Source organism: Cetorhinus maximus, unplaced genomic scaffold (genome assembly GCF_964194155.1).
Source record: "Cetorhinus maximus unplaced genomic scaffold, sCetMax3.hap1.1 HAP1_SCAFFOLD_1489, whole genome shotgun sequence".
NCBI lineage: Eukaryota > Metazoa > Chordata > Chondrichthyes > Lamniformes > Cetorhinidae > Cetorhinus > Cetorhinus maximus.
This window is the reverse complement of record NW_027597430.1, coordinates 17,501-27,500: the sequence shown is the minus strand read 5'-3', so window position 1 is coordinate 27,500 and position 10,000 is coordinate 17,501.

Below are 10,000 nucleotides of genomic sequence, written 5' to 3'. Positions count from 1 at the left end.
AGAGGTGCGCCAGCCACCACTCGAACATGCTAATGTGTCCGTCTGTGACCCGCAGGAAACAGAAGAGCGAGGGTATTCCGCTCAGCCTCAGCGCCAGCATACGCGCTGGCCGGCCGAGGGCCCTACCGCATCGGACACCTAGCACCGCATCTTTCCTTTGAGGAGCGAGACACACGCACACCGCTTCCCCGCCACCGAGCACACGTCTGCTTTCGGAGCCAGCGTGGCCTCGCTCGGGTACTGGTTCAACCGCGGGTGGAGGGGTGGTCCGCAGCGGTGCAATTTTCTTATTTTTGCAACAACTGAAGCAACCTGCTGGCGCTCGCACGGCTAGGAAATGCCGACTGGCGTGCGTCGCCTGCGTTCAAAACGGTTCTGGGCACGCACACGGTGTTGACTCTGCCCATGTCAAACACTGCAGTGTGCAACCCAAGGGGACTCAGGCACCCCGCCCGCCCCCTAGGTGCCTGTGAACAGGCTTTGTATTTTTATTTTTCATCATCAAGTACACCGCCAGGTGAAACTTTGTGATTTTTTTTTTTGCTGCTCATAAATACAATTTTCTTATTTGTAAAACAACGGAAGCAACCTGTTGGCGCTCGCACGGAGAGGAAATGCCGACCGGCGTGCGTCGCCTGCGTTCAAAAGAGTTCTGGGCACGCACACAGTGTTGACTCTGTCCATGTCAAACACTCTAGTGTGCAACCCAAGGGGACTCAGGCACCCCCGCCCCAAAGGTGCCTGTGAACAGACTTTGTATTTTTATTTTTCATCATCAAGTACACCGCCAGGTGACACTTTGTGATTTTTTTTGTTCATAAATACACATGTATATATATATATATATATATTTGACACTTTGTCATTTTGTCTGTTCTTTTCGCCACAGGCCAAGTTTATTAAACCAGGGTTACCACCGGTCTGGACCCTGGCCGATATTTCAGACCGACAACGGAGTTCGGAAAGCCCGCACAAATTCATCTTAAATCCTCATATAGGACTTCCGAGAGCTCTTTGAAAGGTATTCTATTTGAAAACGCTTACCACCCTCAAAGTCGCACTTTTCTGGGCATTTTTAAAGTGTGACCGTTGTCTGAAAATGTTCTGAAAATCGTGTCCCCGAAAATCTCCGGGTACCCCGCCAACCTCCCCTGCCAACAATTGCAACCGTAAGGTCGGGCGGTAGGCCTACCGTCCAGGAGGCCCCAAAGCCCGCAAAACGCCATTTTGCCATTTTCTCATCGGGACTTCCGAGGGGAACTCATTAACGAGCTCCAGGAGTGGTATGCCAGAAATTGCAACTTGACCCGTCGCCGGGCACACCCGCTACTCTCTGCGGGAATACCCCCACCGGGTGCCGGGTAAAGGCCTCGGATCTGACCTCATGGACTTCCGTCTGCGCACGGATTTTGCTCTCGCGGGCCCAAGAGCCACTTTCCACGGCCTACCAACGCAATCCGAAGTGCATTGGCCAACCATTACAACGGGAAACACTTTGCCTCTCCACCAGAGACTAAGTCCAATTGGTTAACCATTTCTCAGGAAAACACTTTGCCTCTCTGCCAGAGACTTAAGTCCAATTGGTTAACCATTTCTCATGGCCGCAATTTGCCTGCCGTTCAGAGACCAAGTCCAATTGGTTAACCATTTCTCTTGAAAACACTTTGCCTCTCCGCCAGAGACTAAGTCCAATTGGTTAACCATTTCTCAGGAAAACGCTTTGCCTCTCTGCCAGAGACTAAGTCCAATTGGTTAACCATTTCTCTTGAAAACACTTTGCCTCTCTGCCAGAGACTAAGTCCAATTGGTTATCCATTTCTCGTGAAAACACTTTGCCTCTCTGCCAGAGACTAAGTCCAATTGGTTAACCATTTCTCAGGAAAACACTTTGCCTCTCTGCCAGAGACTAAGTCCAATTGGTTAACCATTTCTCGTGAAAACACTTTGTCTCTCCGCCAGAGACTAAGTCCAATTGGTTAATCATTTCTCAAGGCCACAATTTGCCTGCCGTTCAGAGACCAAGTCCAATTGGTTAACCATTTCTCTTGAAATCACTTTGCCTCTCTGCCAGAGACTAAGTCCAATTGGTTAACCATTTCTCTTGAAAACACTTTGCCTCTCTGCCAGAGACTAAGTCCATTTGGTTAACCATTTCTCTTGAAAACACTTTGTCTCTCCGCCAGAGACTAAGTCCAATTGGTTAACCATTTCTCGTGAAAACACTTTGTCTCTCCGCCAGAGACTAAGTCCAATTGGTTAACCATTTCTCTGGAAAACACTTTGCCTCTCTGCCAGAGACTAAGTCCAATTGGTTAACCATTTCTCAGGAAAACACTTTGCCTCTCTGCCAGAGACTAAGTCCCATTGGTTAACCATTTCTCGTGAAAACACTTTGTCTCTCCGCCAGAGACTAAGTCCAATTGGTTAATCATTTCTCAAGGCCACAATTTGCCTGCCGTTCAGAGACCAAGTCCAATTGGTTACCCATTTCTCTTGAAAACACTTTGCCTCTCTGCCAGAGACTAAGTCCAATTGGTTAACCATTTCTCTTGAAAACTCTTTGCCTCTCTGCCAGAGACCAAGTCCAATTGGTTAACCATTTCTCGTGAAAACACTTTGCCTCTCTGCCAGAGACTAAGTCCAATTGGTTATCCATTTCTCTTGAAAACACTTTGTCTCTCCGCCAGAGACGAAGTCCAATTGGTTAACCATTTCTCTTGAAAACACTTTGCCTCTCTGCCAGAGACTAAGTCCAATTGGTTAACCATTTCTCGTGAAAACACTTTGCCTCTCTGCCAGAGACTAAGTCCAATTGGTTAATCATTTCTCTTGAAAACACTTTGCCTCTCTGCCAGAGACTAAGTCCAATTGGTTAACCATTTCTCGTGAGAACACTTTGCCTCTCTGCCAGAGACTAAGTCCAATTGGTTCACCATTTCTCTTGAAAACACTTTGTCTCTCCGCCAGAGACTAAGTCCAATTGGTTAACCATTTCTCTGGAAAACACTTTGCCTCTCTGCCAGAGACTAAGTCCAATTGGTTAACCATTTCTCTTGAAAACACTTTGCCTCTCTGCCAGAGACTAAGTCCAATTGGTTAACCATTTCTCGTGAAAACACTTTGCCTCTCTGCCAGAGACTAAGTCCAATTGGTTAACCATTTCTCAGTGGCACACCGAGGGCAATCTGTAACGTCTCGCGGGCCCGGGGGCCCCTTTGCACGGCCTGCCAATGCAATCCGAGGCGCACTGTCCTTCGTTTGGTTAACCATTTCTCAGGGGCACACCGAGGGCACCCTGCATTGTCTCGCGGGCCCGGAGGCCACTTTGCACGGCCTGCCAATGCAATCCGAGGTGCTTCGCCCTTGGCCGCCTTCCCGGCCGGCTTCGGGACGTTTCGGGGGCTCTCACCGGGGCAAATCCGGTCCCCCGGGCGATTAGGAGGCCTCCCCGGGCAGGCCCGGGCTTCAGGCCGCCGCTTTTCCATCCCGGCCGAAAGAGGCGAAAAATGCCGAAAATGGCCAAAAATGGCCGCCGGCAGGGCCTGTCGGTCGGTTTGGCGGCAGCCTGGGTCGGTCCCTGCAGACCTGGAGGCTCGAGAAGGTTTTTGGCGATGTCGACCGATTCTCGATTTGCCACCTCCTACTATTCTGCAGGTACCCCGCCAACCTCCCCTGCCAACAATTCCAACCGTAAGGTCGGGCGGTAGTCCTACCGTCCAGGAGGCCCCAAAGCCCGCAAAACGCCATTTTGCCCTTTCCTCATCGGGACTTCCGAGGGGAACTCATTAACCAGCTCCAGGAGTGGCATGCCAGAAAATGCAACTTGACCCGTCGCCGGGCAGATTCGCTACTCTCTGCGGGAATACCCCCACCGGGTGCCGGGTAAAGGCCTCGGATCTGACCTCATGGACTTCCGTCTGTGCACGGATTTTGCTCTCGCGGGCCCAAGAGCCACTTTGCCCGGCCTGCCAATGCAACCCGAGGTCCATTGTCCTCATTGGTTAACCATTTCTCGTGAAAACACTTTGCCTCTCTGCCAGAGACGAAGTCCAATTGGTTAACCATTTCTCGTGAAAACACTTTGTCTCTCCGCCAGAGACTAAGTCCAATTGGTTAACCATTTCTCAGGGGCTCACCGAGGGCAATCTGTAACGTCTCGCGGGCCCGGGGGCCCCTTTGCACGGCCTGCCAATGCAATCCGAGGCGCACTGTCCTTCGTTTGGTTAACCATTTCTCAGGGGCACACCGAGGGCACCCTGCATTGTCTCGCGGGCCCGGAGGCCACTTTGCACGGCCTGCCAATGCAATCCGAGGTGCTTCGTCCTTGGCCGCCTTCCCGGCCGGCTTCGGGACGTTTCCGGGGCTCTCACCGGGGCAAATCCGGTCCCCCGGGCGATTAGGAGGCCTCCCCGGGCAGGCCCGGGCTTCAGGCCGCCGCTTTTCCATCCCGGCCGAAAGAGGCGAAAAATGCCGAAAATGGCCAAAAATGGCCGCCGGCAGGGCCTGTCGGTCGGTTTGGCGGCAGCCTGGGTCGGTCCCTGCAGACCTGGAGGCTCGAGAAGGTTTTTGGCGATGTCGACCGATTCTCGATTTGCCACCTCCTACTATTCTGCAGGTACCCCGCCAACCTCCCCTGCCGACAATTCCAACCGTAAGGTCGGGCGGTAGTCCTACCGACGAAGAGGCCCCAAAGCCCGCAAAACGCCATTTTGCCCTTTCCTCATCGGGACTTCCGAGGGGAACTCATGAACCAGCTCCAGGAGTGGCATGCCAGAAATTGCAACTTGACCCGTCGCCGGGCGCACTCGCTGCTCTTTGCGGGAATACCCCCACCGGGCGCCGGGTAAGAGCCTCGGATCTGACCTCATGGGCTTCCGTCCTCGCACGGATTTTGCTCTCCCGGGCCCAGGGGCCACTTTCCCCGGCCTTGCGAAGGCAATCGGAGGTGCTTCGCCCTCGAAACCGCCTTCCCGGCCGGCTTCGGGACGTTTCCGGGGCAAATCCGGTCCCGCGGGCGAAGGGGAGCCTTCCCCGGGCACGCCCGGGCTTCAGGCCGCCGCTTTCCGTGACCTACCGAAAGACGCGAAAAATGCCGAAAATGGCCAAAAATGGCCGCCCGGCACGGCCTCGCGGTCGGTTTGGGGGCAGCCTGGGTCGGTCCCTGCAGACCTGGAGGCTCGAGAAGGCACTTGGCGATGTCGACCGATTCTCGATTTGCCACCTCCTACTATTCTGCAGGTACCCCGCCAACCTCCCCAGCCAACAAATCGCAAATGCCGATCGGCGGGTGACCGTCCGGTAGTCATGCCGACGAAGAGGCACCTAGGCCCCGCAAACGCTTCCAAATCCGACCCCATCCCGGACCGGTTCTTTTTTAAAAAAGGCTCCCAGGATTCCGGATTTTTTCCTGCCGCACTCGGGACCACCCGACGGACACGAAACCGGGAACCTTTCCCCGGTCCGACCCTCCTCGGCCCGGCCAGCCGACGCCGAAGCGGCCGACTGGTTAATGATTTCACCCTGCTCCGACGTGACGCGTTTTCCAACCGCGCATGCGCGGCTCTGCCACCCGAACCGCCCCCTCACGTGGGGGCTCTGGGTCCGCCCCCCGGCAGCCATTTCCTCCTGCCGGTCCGTTATTTTACGCCGTTTTTCGCCCTCCAGCCCTGCCGGAATGCTGCCTGCTCGCTGGTTAACCATTTCGCTCCCTGCACTTCGGCTTCTGCCCTGCTGGGGAAGCCCGCTGCTGCCTCTAACCGTACTCACGGGCGGGCGGCTCTCCTGCGCGGCCTCCGGCCACGCCCCCTCACCTGGTTTGCTGGGAACCCGCCCCCGGCAGCCTGTTACTCGTGCCGGTTCGGTCTTATCGGCCCTTTTTGCACCTTCCCTGCCTGCTGGCATGCTTCGGCTCACCGGTCAACCGGTTCCCCGTTCTCCACTTAGACTTTTGAGCTGCGGGGCTGGTCTGCCGCGAACTGCACCCGTATTACGGGGCGGGCGGCTCTACTGCCCGTACGGCTGCCCTGCCTGTTAACTGGTTAACCGTTTCCCCGTCCACTACTTCGTCCCTGGACCTGCCGGTGTGTTCTGCAGCTAACTGCACCCGTATTACGGGGCGGGACGCTCCGCTTACCGGCCGGCTGCCATGCCTGCTTAACTGGTCAACCATTTACTCACATATACTTAGCCCCTGGAGCTGCTGGGCTGGTCGGCGACCTAACTGCACCCTTGTTGCCGGGAGGTCGGCACTAATTGCCGGCCGGCCGGCTGCCCTGCCTGCTAACTGGTAAACCCTTTACCCACATGTACTTAGCCCCTGGATACTGATGGGCTGTTCTGCACCTAACTGCACCCTGATTAGCGGGCGGGCGGCTGTAATTGCCGGCCGGCTGCTCTGCCTGCTAACTGGTTAACCATTGACCCACATGTACTTAGCCCCTGGAAACAGAGGGGCTGTTCTGCACCTAACTGCACCCTTATTAGCGGGCGGACAGGCGGCCGGCTCTAATTACCGGCCGGCCGGCTGCCCTGCCTGCTAACTGGTTAACCATTTACCCACATGTACTTAGCCCCTGGAAACTGATGGGCTGTTCTGCACCTAACTGCACCCTTATTAGCGGGCGGACAGGCGGCCGGCTCTAATTACCGGCCGGCCGGCTGCCCTGCCTGCTAACTGGTTCACCATTTACCCACATGTCCTTAGCCCCTGGAAGCTGATGGGCTGTTCTGCACCTAACTGCACCCTTATTAGCGGGCGGGCGGCTGTAATTACCGGCCGGCTGCCCTGCCTGCTAACTGGTTAACCATTTACCCACATGTACTTAGCCCCTGGAAACTGATGGGCTGTCCTGCACCTAACTGCACCCTTATTAGCGGGCGGACAGGCGGCCGGCTCTAATTACCGGCCGGCCGGCTGCCCTGCCTTGCTAGCTGGTTAACCATTTACCCACATGTACTTAGCCCCTGGAAACTGATGGGCTGTTCTGCACCTAACTGCACCCTTATTAGTGGGCGGACAGGCGGCCGGCTCTAATTACCGGCCGGCCGGCTGCCCTGCCTGCTAACTGGTTAACCATTTACCCACATGTACTTAGCCCCTGGAAACTGATGGGCTGTCCTGCACCTAACTGCACCCTGATTAGCGGGCGGGCGGCTCTAATTGCCGGCCGGCTGCTCTGCCTGCTAACTGGTTCACCATTGACCCACATGTACTTAGCCCCTGGAAACTGATGGGCTGTCCTGCACCTAACTGCACCCTTATTAGCGGGCGGACAGGCGGCCGGCTGTAATTCCCGGCCGGCTGCGCTGCCTGCTAACTGGTTAACCATTTACCCACATGTACTTAGCCCCTGGAAACTGATGGGCTGTTCTGCAACTCACTGCACCCTTACTGGCGGGCGGACAGGCGGCCGGCTCTAATTACCGGCCGGCCGGCTGCCCTGCCTTGCTAACTGGTTAACCATTTACCCACATGTACTTAGCCCCTGGAAACTGATGGGCTGTTCTGCACCTAACTGCACCCTTATTAGCGGGCGGGCGGCTGTAATTACCGGCCGGCTGCCCTGCCTGCTAACTGGTTAACCTTTTACCCACATGTACTTAGCCCCTGGAAACTGATGGGCTGTTCTGCACCTAACTGCACCCTTACTAGCGGGCGGACAGGCGGCCGGCTCTAATTACCGGCCGGCCGGCTGCCCTGCCTTGCTAACTGGTTAACCATTTACCCACATGTACTTAGCCCCTGGAAACTGATGGGCTGTCCTGCACCTAACTGCACCCTTACTAGCGGGCGGGCGGCTGTAATTAGCGGCCGGCTGCCCTGCCTGCTAACTGGTTCATCATTTACCCACATGTACTTAGCCCCTGGAGCTGCTGGGCTGGTCGGCACCTAACTGCAGCCCTATGGCCGGGAGGTCGGCTCTAATTACCGGCCGGCTGCCCTGCCTGCTAACTGGTTCATCATTTACCCACATGTACTTAGCCCCTGGAGCTGCTGGGCTGGTCGGCACCTAACTGCACCCGTAATGGCCGGGAGGTCGGCTCTAATTACCGGCCGGCTGCCCTGCCTGCTAACTGGTTAACCATTTACCCACATGTACTTAGCCCCTGGAGCTGATGGGCTGTTCTGCACCGAACTGCACCCTGATTAGCGGGCGGGCGGCTCTAATTGCCGGCCGGCTGCCCTGCCTGCTAACTGGTTAACCATTTACCCGCATGTACTTAGCCCCTGGAGCTGCTGGGCTGGCCGGCACCTAACTGCACCCTTATCACCGGGCGGGCGGCTCTAATTACCGGCCGGCCGGCTGCCCTGCCTGCTAACTGGTTCACCATTTACCCACATGTACATAGCCCCTGGAGCTGCTGGGCTGGCCGGCACCTAACTGCAGCCTTATCACCGGGCGGGCGGCTCTAATTACCGGCCGGCCGGCTGCCCTGCCTGCTAACTGGTTAACCATTTACCCACATGTACTTAGCCCCTGGAAAATGATGGGCTGTTCTGCACCTATCTGCACCCTGATTAGCGGGCGGGCGGCTCTAATTGCCGGCCGGCTGCTCTGCCTGCTGACTGGTTAACCATTTACCCACATGTCCTTAGCCCCTGGAAGCTGATGGGCTGTTCTGCACCTAACTGCACCCTGATTAGCGGGCGGGCGGCTGTAATTGCCGGCCGGCTGCATTGCCTGCTAACTGGTTAACCATTGACCCACATGTACTTAGCCCCTGGAAACAGAGGGGCTGTTCTGCACCTAACTGCACCCTTATTAGCGGGCGGACAGGCGGACGGCTCTAATTACCGGCCGGCCGGCTGCCCTGCCTGCTAACTGGTTAACCATTTACCCACATGTACTTAGCCCCTTGAAACTGATGGGCTGTTCTGCACCATACTGCACCCTTATTAGCGGGCGGACAGGCGGCCGGCTCTAATTACCGGCCGGCCGGCTGCCCTGCCTGCTAACTGGTTCACCATTTACCCACATGTCCTTAGCCCCTGGAAGCTGATGGGCTGTTCTGCACCAAACTGCACCCTTATTAGCGGGCGGGCGGGCGGCTCTAATTGCCGGCCGGCTGCTCTGCCTGCTAACTGGTTAACCATTGACCCACATGTACTTAGCCCCTGGAAACTGATGGGCTGTTCTGCACCTAACTGCACCCTGATTCGCGGGCGGGCGGCTCTAATTGCCGGCCGGCTGCTCTGCCTGCTAACTGGTTAACCATTTACCCACATGTACTTAGCCCCTGGAAACTGATGGGCTGTCCTGCACCTAACTGCACCCTGATTAGCGGGCGGGCGGCTCTAATTGCCGGCCGGCTGCTCTGCCTGCTAACTGGTTAACCATTTACCCACATGTACTTAGCCCCTGGAAACTGATGGGCTGTTCTGCACCTAACTGCACCCTTATTAGCGGGCGGGCGGCTGTAATTACCGGCCGGCTGCCCTGCCTGCTAACTGGTTCATCATTTACCCACATGTACTTAGCCCCTGGAGCCGCTGGGCTGGTCTGCACCTAACTGCACCCTTATTAGCGGGCGGACAGGCGGCCGGCTCTAATTACCGGCCGGCCGGCTGCCCTGCCTGCTAACTGGTTCACCATTTACCCACATGTCCTTAGCCCCTGGAAGCTGATGGGCTGTTCTGCACCTAACTGCACCCTTATTAGCGGGCGGGCGGCTGTAATTACCGGCCGGCTGCCCTGCCTGCTAACTGGTTAACCATTTACCCACATGTACTTAGCCCCTGGAGCTGCTGGGCCTGTCGGCACCTAACTGCACCCTTATCACCGGGCGGGCGGCTCCAATTACCGGCCGGCTGCCCTGCTTGCTAACTGGTTAACCATTTCACCTTCTGCACTTTGCCTACCTTACCCTTCGCCGAACCCTAACCCTGGCCCTAACACACGCTCTAAACCCTGCACTTAAACGTAACCCTAACCCTCACCCTAACCCTAACACTCGCCCTAACTCTAACCCTAACCCTAACCCTAACCCTACCCTTAAACCT